The sequence below is a fragment of the Homarus americanus genome, unplaced genomic scaffold, assembly GCF_018991925.1.
Source record: "Homarus americanus isolate GMGI-L3 unplaced genomic scaffold, GMGI_Hamer_2.0 scaffold30768, whole genome shotgun sequence".
Classification (NCBI taxonomy): domain Eukaryota; kingdom Metazoa; phylum Arthropoda; class Malacostraca; order Decapoda; family Nephropidae; genus Homarus; species Homarus americanus.
This window is the reverse complement of record NW_024746690.1, coordinates 256,279-276,587: the sequence shown is the minus strand read 5'-3', so window position 1 is coordinate 276,587 and position 20,309 is coordinate 256,279. Positions and strand designations below refer to the sequence as shown.

The 20,309-nt window shown below is 43.7% G+C and overlaps 1 protein-coding gene across 2 annotated transcripts in view; it reads left to right on the top strand.

Moving 5' to 3' along the window:
* The first annotated feature begins 206 nt into the window (after positions 1-206).
* LOC121879400 (protein piccolo-like) overlaps positions 207-20,309 on the top strand; it is a 56,529-nt gene continuing 36,426 nt past the window's right edge. Inside the window, exons 1-2 of one of the 2 annotated variants that reach the window (XM_042386020.1) lie at positions 207-291; positions 2,465-2,592. The gene's annotated coding sequence lies outside the window, so the exon portion shown is untranslated. Of the gene's footprint in view, positions 292-340; positions 509-2,464; positions 2,593-20,309 lie in introns of those variants that run through there. The other variant, XM_042386021.1, reaches the window with a different exon arrangement.

The following is a 20,309-nucleotide window of genomic DNA, read 5'->3' as shown; positions in this document are numbered from 1 at the left end:
GGAGGGAGGGGGAGGGAGGAGGAGGAGAAGGAGTATTAATAACACCTATTCGCATGAGATCAGTGAGGGGGGGAGAGAGAGAGGAGCGAGAAGGCTGAGGCGAGAGTGATGGAGTGAACGTTGTGATGGAGGCCGGAGGGAGGGAGGGAGGGGGCGGGGCTGGCCGAGGTAGGTAGGGCGAGAGCTAGTATGTCAGTAAGGCACTCGGGTTTGCGGCTCTGTACAGTGAACGTGTGCTGTGTTGTGGCTCTCCCAGTGGTCGACATAGCTTCTGTCAGTGGACTTGTGAAGGTGTGCATAACTTTTAGAGTGCTCGAGTGACACACGGCTTCTGTCTCCCTCCTTCACTCACTCACCTCACCTTCGAGCTCGGCCACTACGAAACTCCAGAAGTTCCCTCCACTCTCAGAAATTCGTACGTCATTTTTCCCTCATTTTGTGGGGATAAGAGAGAAAACAGCTTAGTTATGGTAGAGGTGTGGTGCTCTGCCTCTCATCTGGCCGTAACGTAAGTGAATCAGTTAGATGTATTCTCTTTATGACTGTTCAGAGCGCGAGATTGGTGTGCTTAAAGTGAGTCAATTCATTTTCAAATAATCAGTTACGGGAAAAATATTAACGTACGAGTTTTTGAGAACTGGAATTCTTGGCTAGGTGGTGAAGGAAGTCGAGCAGCTGTTTTGTTTTTTCTTCGTAGCGGTGTCGAAGTGTCGGAGGAAATCGGAGGAACCAGTGTTCTAAGATTTACACGTTAAAGCCTTATTTGTACGAAAGACGCCACCATTTTACCTCACACTTCTTGCTAAAGTTCGCGAGGGTGTGGAAGACTTTGTCAAGACGTCGCCTTGATGATGGTTTAGTTATCTTGTGTTCCGCTACGAGGTCACAAATCGTGGCAGGTAGTTAGTAACACGAGGCGCACGACAGGGAGCACACACAGGTGAGCAGCGCCACGACCCCTGTGACTGTTGCCCGCACACTGTCTCTCTCACCACCTGCTTCCTTCCTCCCACATACAAACACACGCACCTACACACACACACACACACACACACCGCACCGCCGACACACGCTCAACAACCCATAAAATAAGCGCTCACAAACTTCTCCGGTTACGTATATCACATGTAAGTAATTCTGATCTAGACTCACACAGCATGACTGCAGTTATACACAAGTAAAGCTTAAGGAAGGGTCTAGTTAGTTGGAGGCAGGAATACTGAGCCAGGGCAAGGTCAGTACACCTCCCTGTGTTGCTAACATCACAAACTTGTGTTAACACGAGTGTAAGTGCTCTTCATCTTGTCTTGTTTTATTGTACACAACAACAAGAACACCAATATATGAGGTAGTAAGACAAAGATACACACAAGATACAGGCATAATAAGAGGGGGAGGAAGCGGCAAGTTGGGGTACCTACAGGCTAGCCAAGGAGGCAGGTGACTTGGTCAGCCCCACACAGTCGCTGGTGAATGTCCCTCACGGCTCCAACACCTAGGACCACCGGATGCAATTTCGTGTATCCGTGCAGACAAACACAGCTACAAAGTTTCAATGAGCAACTATTACGTAACAAACTTTTGACCTAATCCTCCTCATTATAGGATAACTTAGCATTGAATACAGCTTGTAATGTGTCGATGCCCTCACTATTGCTAATGTTTTACACACACACACACACACACACACACACACACACACACACACACACACACACACACACATTTTGCGGTAATTGAAACATTAATCTCAAGATAAATATCGTTGAAAAAAGAAAAAATATAAATCAAAGGAATCACTGGTAATTTTTTCCTGTCTGTGAACGATGTTTGTGTATATATTCAAGCCACGCAGGCGCACTAACCTCCCTGGTGTATTCTCCGTGTATACACCTCTGATTTGAGCACAGAACTATACCCTCTTTCTTTGTTATTTAGATGATGATACTTTTGGTCATTTTCATTATAAATCCATGAGACAGTGTAAGCGACAAAGGACAAGAGCGAAGAGCCGGTATTTTCCAAGACACACGCGTTCATATCCTTCACACTTGCAGATTACACACACACTCGGTATAATTGTAGCTCATCAGGCGTCGTAATACATAGAGTGATGTGACGTCGCACTCAGTATGATATATAAGCTAATACATTATTGCTTTAAAGTAGAGGTAATTGTTTCCCCCGCCAATCTGTGTTATATTCTCTAAAACGTTGGAGTGGACAGTTGGCATCGTGTACGGGATAGACAAGTAAAGAAGCATCATCGCCAGTGTCGTAAAGGCTCAACACGTGTTTATAGGCCTCAAGGGACGTTCATGATGTCTGGGTTCTTCTATGCTTATCAAAAAATACCTCACGAGTCCTCCTTCTAGTGCGTTCGCCTTACGAGTCCTCCTTCTAGTGCGTTCGCCTTACGAGTCCTCCTTCTAGTGCGTCCGCCTTACGAGTCCTCCTTCCACAGGATAAAGTAAACATTGTTCAATCATTATAAACATTCAGTGACCCGAGAGTGACAAAGAACTAACAGCAGAGAGACAGAGAGAGATCTTCCTCCTCTTCCTCAGTGACGACACACCTGCCCAGCTACAGGTAAGAAATACTTTGTTTTTATTATTATTTGTATGTATTGTCATAGAAGAGGTATCTATCTATCTATCTATCTATCTATCTATCTAGCTATCTATCTATCTATCTGAGTATTACTGAGTTTTTTTACCTGTAATAATGACCTATTTTTTTTTACATTAAATAACTCCGTAAATTCTTTTATGTCACAGGATAATTGTTAAAGTTTTCCGGTATATTTTGTTATAAGCTTCATGAGTGGTAGTCCCTGTTAGTAAGTTCTTTGTGGTATTATATGTTACGTCTGTATGTTGAGTATTGGCCTGGGAAGACTTTATTATTATTATTATTATTATTATCTATACGGCTCGACGTAACATAGAAAATAAGGTTATATTACGTCTTAATAATGGAATAAGAAATATGAAATAATGATGTAAGAAAGTAATAATAATGTAATTAGTGATAATGATGTAAATAAGTGATACGGATTATAACAGAACCAATTGAATAAAGTAAAATAAGAAAAGGCTGAGAGAAATATACTGATTAGAGGAGAGAGAGAGAGAGAGAGAGAGAGAGAGAGAGAGACTAACAAAACCAACACAATTACTATGAACAAAAGCACACGTCAGGCAGAAGTGACTTTACCACAAGTTTCATCATCAGGTAAAGTGTCACAGATCCCGACATAAACAAGAGGTAAGAACCGTGTGCATCTTCTCACATGAGCAGGTAGGTGATGGAGACACAACACTGGGGCGGGGGAGACTTCAACGACGTGGTGATTTTAATGCATAATAAGTAGTAATCCTCGGTGTCCAGCGGGGCGGGGGAGACTTCAACGACGTGGTGATTTTAATGCATAATAAGTAGTAATCCTCGGTGTCCAGCGGGGCGGGGGAGACTTTAACGACGTGGTGATTTTAATGCATAATAAGTAGTGATCCTCGGTGGCCAGCGGTCGTGTTTGTTCAGTGATGATGCTGGATTCGTTGGTTTTGTCAGGCCTTACTACACCCGCCACCGATGTTGTTTTATTGTGATTTCTCTTTTGCTTGCTCAATAATATATACACACACACGCCAGAGTTAGATGTGAGTGAAGGAAAGTGTATTCAGTCTTATGAAATAGTCAAGTTCCAATTCATAATCCCCGCCTCTCTCTGCTTTCACTGCTCTCTTTCTCTCTCCTTTTCTCTCTTTAGTTTCCTCCGCCTCTCATCCCGTCAAGACTTTCTCTCGGGGGACCGTGACCATGTTACTTGTTATTACGAGTAATTATTATTTCCTTCACGCGAGCCTCGGCGGCCACCACCATCTACTACCCTCCATCCTTCACCTAGTTTCCCTCCCTCCCTCCTTCTACTCCTCTTTCTCCTCCCTCCCTGTCACTACCAACCCCCCTATCCCCTGCTAGAATCCCGATCCCTTCCCCCTCACACACACATCCACTAGTACTACCACTACCCCCATCTTCACAACTACCACTGCGAACCTCTTTCATACACTCTCACGTCTCCAAACCACGTACACTCCCCCCCACCTACCTCCCTCTCTTCAGGTAACTATTTCCATTCTCCCTCGCACCTTGACATATACTCTCTCTCTCTCTCTCTCTCTCTCTCTCCTTCTCTCCTGCCCTTGTCGTCCACCTGTTCTCCGCGGCCACCAGTCATCCCCTTCCCCCCCCCGTCCCACCACATAGTGTCATCATCGTCTCATCTCCGCGCGTTCATGATCTTTGCGCGTGTGGATGTTGATGTGCATGACAAGGTGTGCGTGCATGACAAGGGCGCGTGGATGACAAGGGCGCGTGGTTGACGAGTACGCGCGTATGTTGATGGTCAAGGCAAGAAGATCACCATTGCCTGATCTTGAAGAATATCTTTTCTTTCACGCGTTCATGATCTTAGTAGTCGTAGTAGTAGTAGAAGTAGTAGTAGTAGTAGTAGTAGTAGTGATGATGGTGGTGATAATTGTGTTGGTACTGGTAATAGTGGTAGTACTGGTTATGGTGTTAGTGGTACTGTACGTAAGAATACAACTAACTGATTATCTTAAGTTAATACATACCACTACCAGCATCACCACCACTACAACCATCACTACAAGTATCCTAACCACCACCACCACCACTATTACTACCAGTACTACCAGTACCAGTACAACCATTATTACTAGTACCTTTACCACCACCACCACCACTATTACTACCAGTACAACCATTATTACTAGTACCACCACCACCACCACCACCACCACCACCACTATTACTACTAGTACAACCATTATTCCTAGTATTAGTACTACCATTATTACTAGTACCACCACCACCACCACTATTACTACTAGTACAACCATTATTACTAGTATTACCACCACCACCCCTATTTCTAGTATTACCACCACCACCACTATTACTACTAGTACCAGTAAATCCATCACTACAAGTACCTTAACCACCACCACCACCACCACTATTACTACCAGTACTACCAGTACCAGTACAGCCATTATTACTAGTACCTTAACCACCACCACCACCACTATTACTACCAGTACTACCAGTACCAGTGCAGCCATTATTACTAGTACCACCACCCCCACCACCACCACTACCAGTACTGATACTAATACCCCCATCATCAGCCCTAGTTATGGCGTAAATTACCCTTATCACCACTCATCAGTGTCATCACCAGTCATCTGAATCATCACCTCGGGTGGGGGGGGGGGTGTCTGCCTCTCTCACCCCCAATACCACACTCGTAAATGTCTTGGAGAGTCGGAAGGGCTTTTCATCCTCAAGTATTTACACACGCCGTAGTGTCAAGAAAAAATCCGTCCGGGTTTGTTACTGTTCGTAGCACAAGGAGGTGAATGTAATTATCGTGTAACAGAACCCAGGGGTGTTGGATTTTTAAAAGGTTCTTATGTTTAAATTATTTTCTCGCTGATTACGGCCATGAAAACGAATACAGTTGTGATAAAGTCTCCGCCTGTATTTATGTTACCTCGTTTACCTGTAACTTTTGTAACCTAGCTCATGTAGGAGAGTTTAAATACAGTGTTACAGTCTAATGAACTTTAAAGAATTCACGTCCTTGCTTTTTCTTTTGTGGGGAGGGGGGAGTCAGTCGATAATTACACCTTTGCAGCGAAAGTTACAACATGGTCATTACAGTGGGAGACCGGCCGAGGAAATGACTGTGTTAATGTGTGGTCACTGTTAGTGTTGTTGTCACTCTGACCTGAACTACTGCGGCTTGTGGTGGATGTGTGGCTCATTAACCTCTCTGACACACACACACACACACACACACACACACACACACACAGGATCTCTCCCTAAAATTCCCCTACTATGAACAACTTTCCCCCAGAACTATTACCTCCCAACTAAGTACAATGACAACCACTAGTAACAGAAAGGTAGACGCCTGGGGGAACACAACAGGGGAGGAGGGGGAAGGGGTGGGGGAATTTGGACTGGAGGTTGGGAGAGGGAAGAAGTCGGGCTAGGGGCGTGGCGAGAAAGGAGATCGAGCTATGGGGGAAGATGGAGGAGGTCTGACCTTCGTATGCCTACCATAGACCTAGTTGATGTACACACACACACACATTGTTAAGTAATAGAGGGCCTAAGAGCGAGAGGAGGCTGGTGGAGAGAGAGAGAAAGGGTGGGGTTAGCACTGTGTTGCCCGCCACCCACTTGTCTGTGTGTGTGTGTGTGTGTGTGGTACCTAGTGGGGAAGTGACCCATTGCCTCCACCACTCCTTCTAACACCCATGATACCCGTAGGGCCAGAGACGTGACCTTGTGTACCCCTCTCTCTCTCTCCTTAATTTTCTTCTTCATTCTCTCGTTATCTGTTATCCTCCTCCCTACCTTCTACTAATCTTCTTTACTTTCTCATTCTCCTTTTCCCTTTCGTTCACTTTCTCCTTCCTTTTCTCATTCTTTCTCTTCTTCTCATTCCTTCTCTCATTCCCTTCCTCTCTCCTTCTCCCATTACCTCACCCTCCCTCATCCTCACTCCCTCTCCCTCCTCAACCATTCCTTCACCCATACCTCCCTCATCAACCATCCCCATTCCCCCCTTTCTCTCTCCTTACTCTTCTCGGTGATCTCATGTGGCACAGGTCGTCGTCTATAGCTTGATATCAATACTAACATGATATCACCTTTAAGTTGGCAGCGGCAACAGCGTCAATAATAGTAGTAGTAGATAAGATGTGAGAGAGAGGAGGAGGAGGAGGGGGGGGAGGAGGGGGGGAGAGGAGGAGGAGGAGGGGGGAGGAGGAGGAGGAGGAGGAGGAGGGAGGAGGAGGAGGAGGCTAGCAAGATGTGATGTTTCAATACACATTTGTAAAGACTCGCTGTCATCCCTGCCTCCTCCACCACCCCTACCCTGTTGCACACTTAATAACAGTAATGGTAATGTCGGTCATCTACAAGCAGACAGAACTTAACACCCCCCTTCACTCTCCCCACCCCCTGCTCCCACCCCTGCCCCCCCCTCACCCTCTCCCCCACCCCTGCCCCTCACCCTCCCCCCCCCCCCACCCCTGCCCCCTCACCTCACTCTCCCACTCTCCCCACCCCCTCTCCCCCACCCCCTCCCCCTCACCCTCACCCTCCTTACCCCTCCTCAAAGTACCTGCTGGTCTCACGTACGCGTAATCATGCCTACACGTACACACATATGCACACTCCAGGTAGAACATGGGAACTCACGCACACACATATACAGACAGACACGCAGACACGTACAACACACGGACGTAAAAAGCACACGAACGAAAACTCACATATACGTGCACACAAATACGTTCACCCACACGCAAATAAATACAGACACATACATACATACATACATTAAAAAACACACACATACTCTCATACATAGTTACGCACACACACACACACACACACACAGACAGACACACACACACACACACACAGGCGTTTACTAGTAATAATGGTCTTGATTGCTAACGTGTGAGCAGCTGTTAATTACGAGACGTTCACTGACGGCGTTCTTAGGCGTTCACTGATAATAATGGCGGAGTTCTGTTCTATCTAACTGGTGATATAAGCGTTCTAAGGCGTTCACTAATGAGGATAAGTGTTCTCTTAAACTCACTGGGGATGACAAACGTTCTCTCAGTCATTCACTTGTAATGATGGCGGCGTTCTGTTCTCACTGGTAGGTAATTAAGGCGTTCATTGACGTTCACAACCCGAGGGTAAATCAACAAGTAAGTACACAGATATCTCTCTCAACACACACACACACACACTCTATGGTACCTGTGTGTGTGTGTGTGTGTGTGTGTGTGTGTGTGTGTCCCTCCACCACACAATGACACCTTAGGTAATACATCTACACCACCACTCACACTTGCTGCTGTGCCTAACCTTACCTCCATCCTTGTTTACCTCCCCTCTCCAACTTCCCCCTCCCCCCTCCTTCTTTCCTCCCCCTCCTTCTTTCCTCCTTCCCTTCCTGACTCCTCCTTCCTGGAACAAAATCATACAGAGCGAAAGAGACAGAAGAACAGATCCCAGGGCTAACAGGCAGACAGATAACCAGAGCGACAGACAAACAGGGCTCATACATGCGCAGTAGCGAGGTATAACTGCCCTTTTCCTCGCCACAAATGACTGCGCTTTACCTCTTATGTGTAATTTATGGAAAGCGAGACTCAGGACCCGAGATATCCGGTGGTCCAACGAGCCCTTACGTGCGGCGCCTGGCTTGTGTTATCATCATCATCACGGCTGTCTCTCGTTCACGTCAGGTAGAATTTTTCATTTTTCACGGCTAGAATTTTTCATTTTTTTTCATGAGAGAGAGAGAGAGAGAGAGAGAGAGAGAGAGAGAGAGAGAGAGAGAGAGACTATAAACCGCTAGGGCCCCAGTACATCCCCTGAGGTACGCCCCCACAAACTCCCTTTCCCCCTCCCATTACCCAAGTTAAGGATTTATGGCCTCACAAGCACTACCTTTACTCTCAGAAGCTTCACGTAATCTAAAAAAATACAAAAAAATATATCCCATTACACCATAAACGACTTAAAATATCCAAATTATCTCCCAATTTTGAATACAAAACGTTAAGTTAAAATTTACGAACGTGGAGTGCGATTTTTTCACATTATTTCTCAACCAATTTATTTTCGACTGTAAAAATTTAATCTACGCGTCTCTTCCTTTTTTTCCGGTATTAAATTCGCCTTGTTTATTGCCTGTTAAAGTTGTCCGGTAATAATCTTCACACGGTTAGTCACGTTGTTAATTACATAAAGATCACAATTTTCTTTTTCATTCAATCGTCTCCTCTGGGAAAACGTATCTTAAATCTATATCCTTTCTCAGGTGTAATGACCCATAAATAACTCTCTCTCTCTCTCTCTCTCTCTCTCTCCTTCACCTCACTTGTACTCCCTCCCTTCCCCTCACTTCCTTTCTTCCCTCCTCCACCTCCCTTTCCACCCACCCTCACCTCTTACCATCACCCCCACTTCCTCCCTTGCATCCCTCCCTCCCTCCCTCCCTCCTCTTCTCCCTCTCCCTCACACCCCACCTTTGCCACCCTCACCTTACCTCCCTTCTTCCATCCCTCCCTCACCTGTACCCCCCACCACTCCTTCACCTGTCGGACATAGCTCTTCATAAACAATCATTTGATACAATACCCGACACAGGATCCTCGCTCCTCCACACCACAATAACGTCACCCACCCTAGGAAACACGTGGTTTTATTTATATATATATTTTTTATCTATTTTACCTCTACAATACTGACTTTTTTATCACTGTTTTGCTTTTTAATTTTTTTTAGTTCTTTTTTTTATTTAGCTTCCATACTCTCAACATTGTATTGTCCTAAATGTTGTAAATCTTCTACAGCTAAAGTCATTATCCTGGAACCGAGAATTATGTATTTGTATAACTATTGGTGTTGAATGTTGTCCTGTGAGTCAAGAATACTGAATAGAATGTTGTTATTTATTGAATGACGAGTACACATTAAAGAATTATGTTGGCAGTGACTCGCGAATACTAAGTAGAGTGAATGTTACCAGTGACTCAATGACGAAGAATGTTACAGCAAAACAAAAACACTTGTACCTCATTCACAAGGTTTCATTTTGTAAACCCAATGAAACCTTATGAGGGCGATTGTATGTGTAATAAAGCCTTCAAACTGCACCCGGATATGAACCTCCTGGCTACCGACACGCGCACACACACACACACACACACACACACACACACACACGTAGGAATGTGAGGGATAAATATGTCTTGTGTCTTGAGAAAGTGAACATACATACATACATACATACATACATACATACACATGCGTCGTGACTTTCTCAACCTATATCTAATGAGATTCACTTCCCTCCCTCCCTCCCTCACTCCCTCCCTCCCTCCCACCCACCCTCTACCCTTTCTCCTCCCTCCCCCCTTCCCTCCACCCGCACTTTCTACCCCTCACCACTGCCATTCTCATAACCATCGACTTTTATGTACTGTGTTGGTGAAGTATTCTAGGAGCTGTTTTAATTCTCTCTCTCTCTCTCTCTTTTCATGTTTTTTACTTTCCACCTTTTTTCATTCTATTCCCTCCCATCCCCCCCACCCCTCTCTCTCTCTCTCTCTCTTTCTCTCTTTGTCTCCCACTTTCCTACTCTCTCTTCCCTCCCTCTTGCCCTCTCCTTCTCCATTAGCACCACACCCAAAACTCGAATCATACCTAAACAAAAACACCTTCCAATTTGTCTTAAATATGTATGATAAAATACCTTAGTTTCAACACCAGTATGATAAAATACCTTAGTTTCAACACCAGTATGATAAAATACCTTAGTTTCAACACCAGTATGATAAAATACCTTAGTTTCAACACCAGTATGATAAAATACCTTAGTTTCAACACCAGTATGATAAAATACCTTAGTTTCAACACCAGTATGATAAAATACATTAGTTTCAACACCCAACACCAGCATAAAATACCTTAGTTTCAACACCAGTATGATAAAATACCTTAGTTTCAACACCAGTATGATAAAATACCTTAGTTTCAACACCAGTATGATAAAATACCTTAGTTTCAACACCAGTATGTTAAAATACATTAGTTTCAACACCAGTATGATAAAATACATTAGTTTCAACACCAGTATGATAAAATACCTTAGTTTCAACACCAGTATGATAAAATACCTTAGTTTCAACACCAGTATGATAAAATACCTTAGTTCAACACCAGTATGATAAAATACCTTAGTTTCAACACCAGTATGATAAATCCGACTTCCTTTCAACACCTCAGCTGGACGATGCACGGAGTCCAGACTAAATTGAACCGGTCATGCATGATCTCATTCTTGCCGGCCACGTCATGATGAGGTCTGGCTGGTAATGTGGCCTTATTAGGAATAAATTAATTTTAGTCTATTTTATTTATTTTGGTGTTCTAGTTTAGTGTTCTGTTCTTGTTGCTGTTTTTGTTAGTGTTATTGTTGTTGGTTTTGTTAGTTTTATTATTGTTGTTGTAATTGTTTTGTTATTGTTGTAGTTGCTGTTGTTATTGTTGTTGTTGTTGTTGCTGTTGTTGTTGTTGTTGCGCTACTTAAATGTCCTGTAGTTTAATGTGTTGTTGTTATTTGTTGTTTTATTTGGCCTATTATATATTTTTTTTACCTCTCTCTCAAAGGAAATGTGAAGTGTACAGAACATAGTCATAGGATTAGTTAGGATAGGTTAGGTTAGGTTAGGTTTGGTTAGGTTAGGTTGGTTAGGGTAGGTTAGGTTATGTTAGGTTTGGTTAGGTTAGGTTGGTTAGGGTAGATTTGGATCTTTTAGGATTGGGGTCTATTAGTACTGGGGCCCATCAAACCTGCAGGCCCTGGAGAGGATGCATCGCCTGCCCTGGCTTCTCTCACGCAAGCAGAGATAAATATCAACAGTTTCTCAAGGGTGTGTGTGTGTGTGTGTGTGTGTGTGTGTGTGTCATGCAATTCATCGCTACGTTATCCAGCAAGACAGGCGGGAGGCAGTGACAACAACTCTCTGCCTCTGCTGTGCCTTTGTCTGCTGCCTCTGCTGGCCAGGACAAGCAGGAGGCAGCTCGACCATCTCTCTGCTTGCCTGGGTTCACCTCACATTCGATTATCTACTCTGGATAATCAGCTGAGTGGTGAGTGACCCCCATTTCTCTCCCCCCCTCCCCTCTCCTCCTCCTGTCTCTCTCTCTCTCTCTCTCTCTATCTGTAAAAAAAATATCCGTATATACACTAGCAGTAATCATCATTGCTAGCCATTCTACACTAGTTACGATTAAGACATACATACAAACGAAAGAAATCCCTATAGCGAAGATGTAAACAAAGGCTAAGACAGTGACATACAAAATTAGCAATAGTCGCTCTATTTAGCATAACTTGTGTCATAAACGTTGGTAAACATTAGAACGAGAATAAGAAGAAAACAGATAAAAAGGGGGAATTAAGAATGAATATAGATCATTTAGGAATAGAAAGTGAAAATACCAACAAAAGTTTAAGAGAAAATAAGAAATTAGAAAAGGAAATGAAAATGAGAAAACGAAAAGTTAAAATCGTACTCGTGGCAAAAAAAAAATGAGGAACGTCATGACATAAAAGAAAAAAAAATAGAAAGAATAGAAGAAAAGAGGAGAGGAGGAAAGAGAGGAGGAGGAGGAGAAGGGAAGGGAGGGAACAAGAAGAGGAAGGACGGGAAGAAGATGGGGAGGGAGAAGAAGAAGAAGAGGGAGGAAAAAAAAGAAGGAATGGAAAAAGGAGAGAGGAGAGAAAAGAGAATGAGAAAAAGAGAGAGAGAGAGAGAGAGAGAGAGAGAGAGAGAGAGAGATGCAGTACAATAATACCTCCCTAGGGGTGTGTATGTGACGTAACTCCAGCTGTACCCTACCAGCACTCACCCCTACAGTATGTTGCTTAATATCACCAACTGTATACGCCAGGGACTTAGGGGAGACCTATTCTCTTGTGCACTTCTGGGGATGACTTTGAAAAACTGTGGACGTGGTGGGAGATGGTGGGGGTGTGTGGGGTGGGAGGGGGGGTGGGGGTGTGTTGTGGTGTGTGGTGGGGTTGGTGTATGGTAGAGTTTATGGGGGTGTTTGGTGGTGGGGGGTGGTGGGGTGATGTAGTGTGTGGTGGGGTTGGTGTATGGTGGTAGAGTTTGCTGGGGTGTTTGGTGGTGGGGGGGTGTGGTGGGGGTGTGTTGTGGTAGTGTGTGGTGGGGGTGTGTTGTGGTACTGTGTGGTGGGGTTGGTGTGTGGTGGTGGTCATTTCAACAGTGTCATCCTGTCTCCAATCTTATCGCTCGTCCACACATTAATCAAGTCCAAGTGACGACACTTTCTTATTGGCTAAGGCTGTCATCACTTGCCAAAATCCAGGCGTTATGACGCACACTGAGTGGTTCTTGAGTACTGTGACGTCAGTCACTGTCTCTCCTCAACCGGGGCGTAACGTTTGCTGATTGGCCCGTGACGATTACGGCGTCACAGTGAACGTAACCTAAGGAAACATCAAACATAATTCACCTAATATAATGTAGCTAAAAATTAACCTATTAACACGACCACCAACTGCATCGAATATAGCCTAATCTAAACGCCCAAATTACCGTAATCTACCTTATATTCCTATATAACCTAACCTAATCTATCTACACTTAACACAGCCATGGAGAGGCGTTGAAACTATCCGTACCCTAACCACGTCTTCTGACCCCTCCCCTCACCTCTCAGCACTCCTCCCCCTCCCTCCCACAACCTCCTGCACTCCTATCCCCTACCCCTACCCCACCTCACTATACCCCTACCTCTACCCCCACCTCACTATATTCTATCCCCCACACCTTATACACTCGAGGACTGTAAATAAAAGATTATGACAATATAATTACCCCAGCTTCATGCCTCAGGTCCCTGCTATCACGCCACGTATGAGTGTCCCAACCCTGCTACACCGCGTACAAGAGGGTAATATTCCGATAGGGTAAAGTTATCATTCACCTTAAAGAAACTCAAGTATCGATAGGAGTAAATATATCACACGAAGGATCGAACAAAATAATCCCAGTTGGTCTATAGTCACTGTTGGTCTCCATGATAAAGCTGTCGCTGGGCCAAACAAGGTGAAATAATGATAGTATTTTCCATCCTCAGTCACGCCTCCAGAATAGTAAGTAACTCCCACCACAGCACATCAGAAACACTCACTTAACTTCCCCCCTCCCTTCACCACACTCACTCACTCACTCACTCACTCTCCAGAAAATACAGACACTACTTAGGGTATTTGAGGTGATTGTCCACGACGTATGAATCATTACCGAAATGTTTCGAAATTACAAGACTACAACTGGCACCTCGAGGGAGTGTTTGTGTTATTGTTTTAGGGGTTAAAGCGCTCCACTGGTTGTCGAGTAATGTTGTTATTTACTTCGTCCGTTTATACTCGCTGTTATTAACACACCTTCGTCTTTCCTTCCTAGCGGTGTCTTGTCTGGCGATACTATGATTATTTTTGTCTTGTTTTATAGTTAGTATTGAATTCCTGTAAAAGTAATAAGTATTTTATGAATGTTGTTTATAAATACTAGATTATATTGAATTCCTTTAAAAATAACAAGTTTATTGGGATTGTGGTTAATAAATAAACACGAGTATTAGGAACACACACACACACACACATACACACACACACACACACATACACACGCGCACACACACACACACACACACACACACACACACACACACACACACACACACACACACACACACACACACACAATATAGAATAGGAATAATCTCTCTCTCTCTCTCTCTCATAACTTCACACTCCACAGACTTCCATTACCACTTAACGTTACCGACACCATCACAACACTACAAGTTATTTCTCGTCCAGGTAAATTAATTAAGAACAAAAAGTGAAAAAAAAGAGTGAAATTCACCATGTGTCAAAACCACACCAACAGCCACTGGCCTCCACCACTCCCAACCAGCCAGCCATTAACGCTGTTCTCAACACCTATGATAATTGAATAACACACTTAAGCCATATGGTACAGGGGGCGATATTTGCTACGTTAGAGAGAGAGAGAGAGAGAGAGAGAGATAATAAGAGATAGATCTAAGAGAACAGAGATTGAGAGAAAATGGGAGACACACACAGAGAGAGAGGCACCATAGAGATAAGAGACACATAGATAAAGAAAAAGAGAAACGGAGAGAAATAGAGATAGAGAGAAAGAGTATAAAAAAAAAGGTATAATCAGTGTTAAATTAAGTGAAGGGTTATTATTGGTGTAAACATAGAACAGTTCCCAACATTAGCTCGCCTAGGTGATGTACAGTAGTTGTTACCGCTGGTCCTGACGTTAAAGAGTCGGTGATATTAACCCAACGTGTAGCCCCGCTTATAGGTCTCTAGAGGTTTATTTACAATGTTTTTTTTACTCTAAGATCATGTGTAGTATTTCTAGTTTATTTATTTATTTATTCTTAACCAACAAACAAATGGGGGATTATTTTTTTTTAGGGAGTTATTGAAAGATGTTGATAATTTTGGGTGTTATAATGTCATTTGGGGTTTGTTCTTCTTCATCTCGTTTCATTCTTTTGTTAAAATTTTTGAGTCTTATATAAAAATTATTAACTCCCTCCAACAGATTTTAACATCTCCTCCTCCAACAGATTTCAATACCCTCTCCAACAAATTTCAACACCCCCTCCAACAGATTTTAACATCTCCTCCTCCAACAGATTTCAACACCACCTCCAACAGATTTCAACACCACCTCCAATAGATTTCAACCCTCTCTCTATTATGTTTTTACGCCTCCCTCCAACAAATCTTCTACCTCTCCCCAACAAATGTCAAACCCTCCCTCCCTCCAACAGTCTCTCAACTCTCTTCAACAGCCTCCAGCCCTATTTTAAACCACCTCAGTCCCTTTCTAATGCACCTCAACCTCACACCAATTTCACACCACACCCTCGGCCACACCACACCCCCCAGACCAACACCCCCGGCCACACCTCCCCCCCCTGGCCACACCACACCCCCCACACCAACACCCCCTGGCACACACCACACCTCCCCACACCAACACCCCCCTGGCCACACCACACCCCCCCAGACCAACACCCCCTCGGCCACACCACACCTCCCCCAGACCAACACCCCCGGCAACACACACACCTCCCCAGCACGCCCCCAGCTCACCGTTTACCTCTAAGAGCCGTTTAGTAAATAGTACCCAGAAATTCTCCCGGTCTAAGTGTGAACATGACTGACTGTCCGGATTGAAAAGTTGTGACCACAGGTATCTGGATGAGTGGATGGACAGGTGAACTTACTCTACCTCCCAGGCGTTCGTGATCTGATTGTTTCTGTCTGTCTGTCTGTCTGTCTATCGGAGTGGGTGTGTGTGTGTGTGTGTGTGTGTGTGTGCATTTATTTTCTTCAATCTACAGAACGACATAAGACTCTCTCGCTCTCTCTCTCCCTATCTCTCTCTCTCTCTCCGTGTCACCTATTCTCATCATTCTTAACAATCTCTATTTCATCCCTTCTCTACGTTCTATGGCCGTGTGGTTTATCTCCCCCCGTGTGGCTCCTCTCCCCCGTGTGGCTCCTCTCCCCCGTGTGGCTCCTCTCCCCCGTGTGGCTCCCTCTCCCCGTGTGGCCCTCTCCCCTGTGGCTCCCCGTGTGGCTCCTCTCCCCCGTGTGGCCTCTCCCCCGTGTGGCTGTGGCCCCCCTCTCCCCCGTGTGGCTCCTCCTTCCCTGTGTGGCTCCTCTCCCCCGTGTGGCTCCTCTCCCCCGTGTGGCTCCTCTCCCCCGTGTGGCTCCTCTCCCCCGTGTGGCTCCTCTTCCCGTGTGGCTCCAACTCCACCACAGCAGTACAGTAAAAATTTTATATCACTTTAAAATCCCAGACACGTCTTACTTGTGCCTGGCCTCACTGACGGCTTGGCTCTACTTATACTTTTTACTTTTACTTATAATTCTTACTTCTACTCTTACTTGTAATGCTTACTTCTACTTTATACTTATAATACTTACTTTTACCTTCACTTTTATTTATAGTACTTACTTATACTTTCTACTTTTACTTATAATTCTTACTTCTACTTATAATTTTTACTTCTACTTTATACCTTTACTTATAATTTTTCGTTCTTCTTTAGTTTATATGTTTACTTATTCTTAATCCCAACTTAAAGACAAAATTAAAATATGAACCAGTTAATGTTTATAAACCTGACTTGGCCAACTCAGTGAGGTGGACGAAGCTTACCGATTGACTGACTGACTGACTTAACTGACTGAGTGACTAATTAACTAATTGATTGATTGACTAACTAACTGACTACTTAACTAACTGGTTGTGCAGGTAAGAGGTAGGTCCGTGACGACTACTGAACGCGAGACACTCAAGGTAATGAAGCATCCGTCACTTTTACCTGAGCGCTGTAAATTAACGGGAGGTGAGGTCATATAAACGAAGGTATGATGTAACCTGAACACTTTATAGGAGGAATAAGACGCAAAAAACACATAAAATATAAGAAATGAAAGAATGAAAAAACTTTGGTCGTTCCTCGTAAAGATTATTGAGGGAAATAAGACTGACACGTCAAGGTCTTTTTAAATTATAGAAGTAGATGTTACGTGTGTGTGTGTGTGTGTGTGTGTGTGTGTGTGTGTGTGTGTGTGTTTTGTGTGTGTGTTTTGTGTGTGTGTGTGTTTTGTGTGTGTGTTTTGTGTGTGTGTACTGCAGCAGCAGGGGATCACCAGCCTTGAGTGGTCAAGTTTTACGGGCTGACTAAAAAGAAAAAGACGGAGCTCTCACACATCCGGGCGGGGGGAGGGGGGAGGGGGGAGGAGGAGAGAAGGAGGAGAGAGAAGACTGACTGCCCACACTGCAACACCTTCCTTTCCCCACCGCTTTACCCTTTGAGTCAGATTATCTAAACAAAACAGAGATTTAATAACATAATGTTTACTAAAATTGATAAACATTGACTCGAGTTGTGTGTGTGTGTGTGTGTGTGTGTGTGTGTGTGTGTGTGTGTGGCGGTCAGTGATTAAAACAGCAACAAAATCGGTGAATCATGCCATTATATATTCATAACGAGGTTTAATAAGACTTATGTGAAGAATTATGAAGGAGACTAATATCGCTACTGTTTTTATATGACAAAAATAAGTGAGTTTTAGTGATGCTCTCCCCCCAGTTTATTTCACCTGATAATTAAACATCCTACTTCTAACTGAGCATGGAGGGGGTTGCATTAGGTTAGGTCAGAGTAGGTTAGGTTAGGTTAGGTTAGCGTTAGGGTGGTTAGGTTAGGTTAGGTTAGGTTAGCGTTAGGGTGGTTAAGACTAAGGTAAACTAATCTGTTAGGCTAATCTTCAGGTGATCTTAATTTATACCTAGTATTATACGTACTCTGAAACTCCTGAATAAATCATGTGAATACGAGAATAAACAGAACTCGTTTTAGGGTAAGTAGAGGCGGTCGGTGGTGTGAGCAGTAGTAACTTTATGGTAATTGTGACACCCAACGATGAATAGTAATAGTTCCTGAGATAAGTGTACAGTCTCTCGCGCGTAACATCCCCACCTGGTGTCTCGACGGTGTTAGCGGCGTACTATAGGGTGAAACTCCCTCGCTGTTTGTTGTTGTTGTATTGAAGTGCTTAGTTGACCCAGACCCCCGGCGTTCGTCAGTCACCTCACACTTCGAGTGAATACATAATACCTATTTCGCTTGTCTCATGGGGCCCACCAGCTGTTTCACTCAGCAGGTGGCTCATACCATTTGACCTCACAGCTGGTTAGTACAGATGGTGCGAATGAAACATTCCTCAGGTAAAATAATCGTGTGAGGAGAAGGTACGACTTGATACTGACGAGAGAAACGGAATGCAAATAAGCGATGATGCCTTTTATTGGTCTTGTCACGTCGTTATTTGTCTCCAGTTTAAGAAATTAAGTCATAGAGTAGTAACACCGCCAGTTGCGTTATATTATCTTTAGGATAATCCGGAAAAAAAACGAACAACCAATAGAATCCGAAAAATAAACAAAAATAAAGCGACGAACAAAACTTAGAATCCGGAAAATACACAAAAAAGAACGAAACAAACAAGAGAATACAAAAACTTACAAAGTGAAACGAAACAAAGTAACCAAAATGTAACCAACTAGAGAAATCCGGAAACCTACTTAAAACCAAAGCCACAGCGGAGGATACGAACACTGGCTAAGATGGCGATAATATAAGTTGACGCCTGTTTGAGCTCAGATAAACAATGATGGGCTTCTCTCTCTCTCTCTCTCTCTCTCTCTCTCTCTCCGTGATCTACGCGCCAAAATTAGACACCATTAACAATGTTTTTACTATGATTATGGTTCTCCCTGTTGCTATTGGTGATAATTAGCCGTAACAGATGATTTTAGTGACAGTAATTAACCACTATCAACTTGTTGTTGGTATTAATTGGCTACTATTGTTAAGCTGTTGATAGTAATTAGTTTTCTTGCTTTGCTATTGATTGTAATTAGCAACAATAGACGATTTGAGTGGCCGAAATTAACCACGACTGACTTGCAGTTCTTAGTAATTAGCCGTTAAAGACATTGTTGGTGAGAGTAATTACCCATAATAGACCTTGAAAGTAACATACATTCCCGCTGCTGACTGTGTTGGCACTAATTACCCACTACAGACATTGATAGAAGTAATTAGTAACTACTGACGATGTTGGTGGCCTCAGCACATGTTATTAGTGACTGTAATTAGCCTAAAAAAGAAACCGATATTACTTATAGAAAGAAGGGTGATTTGTTATAAGGGTGTGTGTGTGTGTGTGTGTGTGTGTGTGTGCCTTACCTCCCTCATTTCCTGCCTCCCTCCCCCCCCCTCACGTCTTTTCTCCTTCTCTGCCTACCTTCCTCCCTCCCTCCTTCACGTCTTCTCTCTCTTCCTCTACTTTACTCTCTTTTCTACCCCCCCTTCTACCTTCCGTTCTCTCAATCCTTCCTCACTCTCAATTTCTCTTCCCTTTTCTCTCTTTCTCTCATTCTTTCAGATTACAATAGAAAGTTGTACTTAGTAGTATTCTCTCTCTCTCTCTCTCTCTGCTTTTCCTTCACTCCCCATTTCTCCTTTATTTTACGCTCTTCCTTCCATTCCATCTCTATATATCTCATTGTTTTTCGTTTTCTTACTTTCCTTTCTCTCCTTTCCCATGTCTTCTTCTATTCTCCTTCTCCTCATCTCCCCGCTCTCTCTTTATCGCTCCTCACCCTCTACACTCCTACCAACACACCGCCAAGATTCAACATACACTTTGACATTATCATCTTAACGTAATTCAATAACCTTTGTGAAAATAATCGTCTTTTAACATAATTTAATACTTTTAGTGAAAATAAAAGCCGATTTGCTATAAAAATTCGCTTATAATTCACACAGTATAATTTTTTTTAGCCATTATGTAAAATTTGTTGGTTCCTTCCCGTCTGTTGTTACGTAACGCCTCTGTAGCCGGAGGCAGTGAGTGCAGCGTTGAGCCAGGTTGACCACCATTATCCCACACCACCATCACCACTATCCCACACTACCATCACCACTATCCCACACTA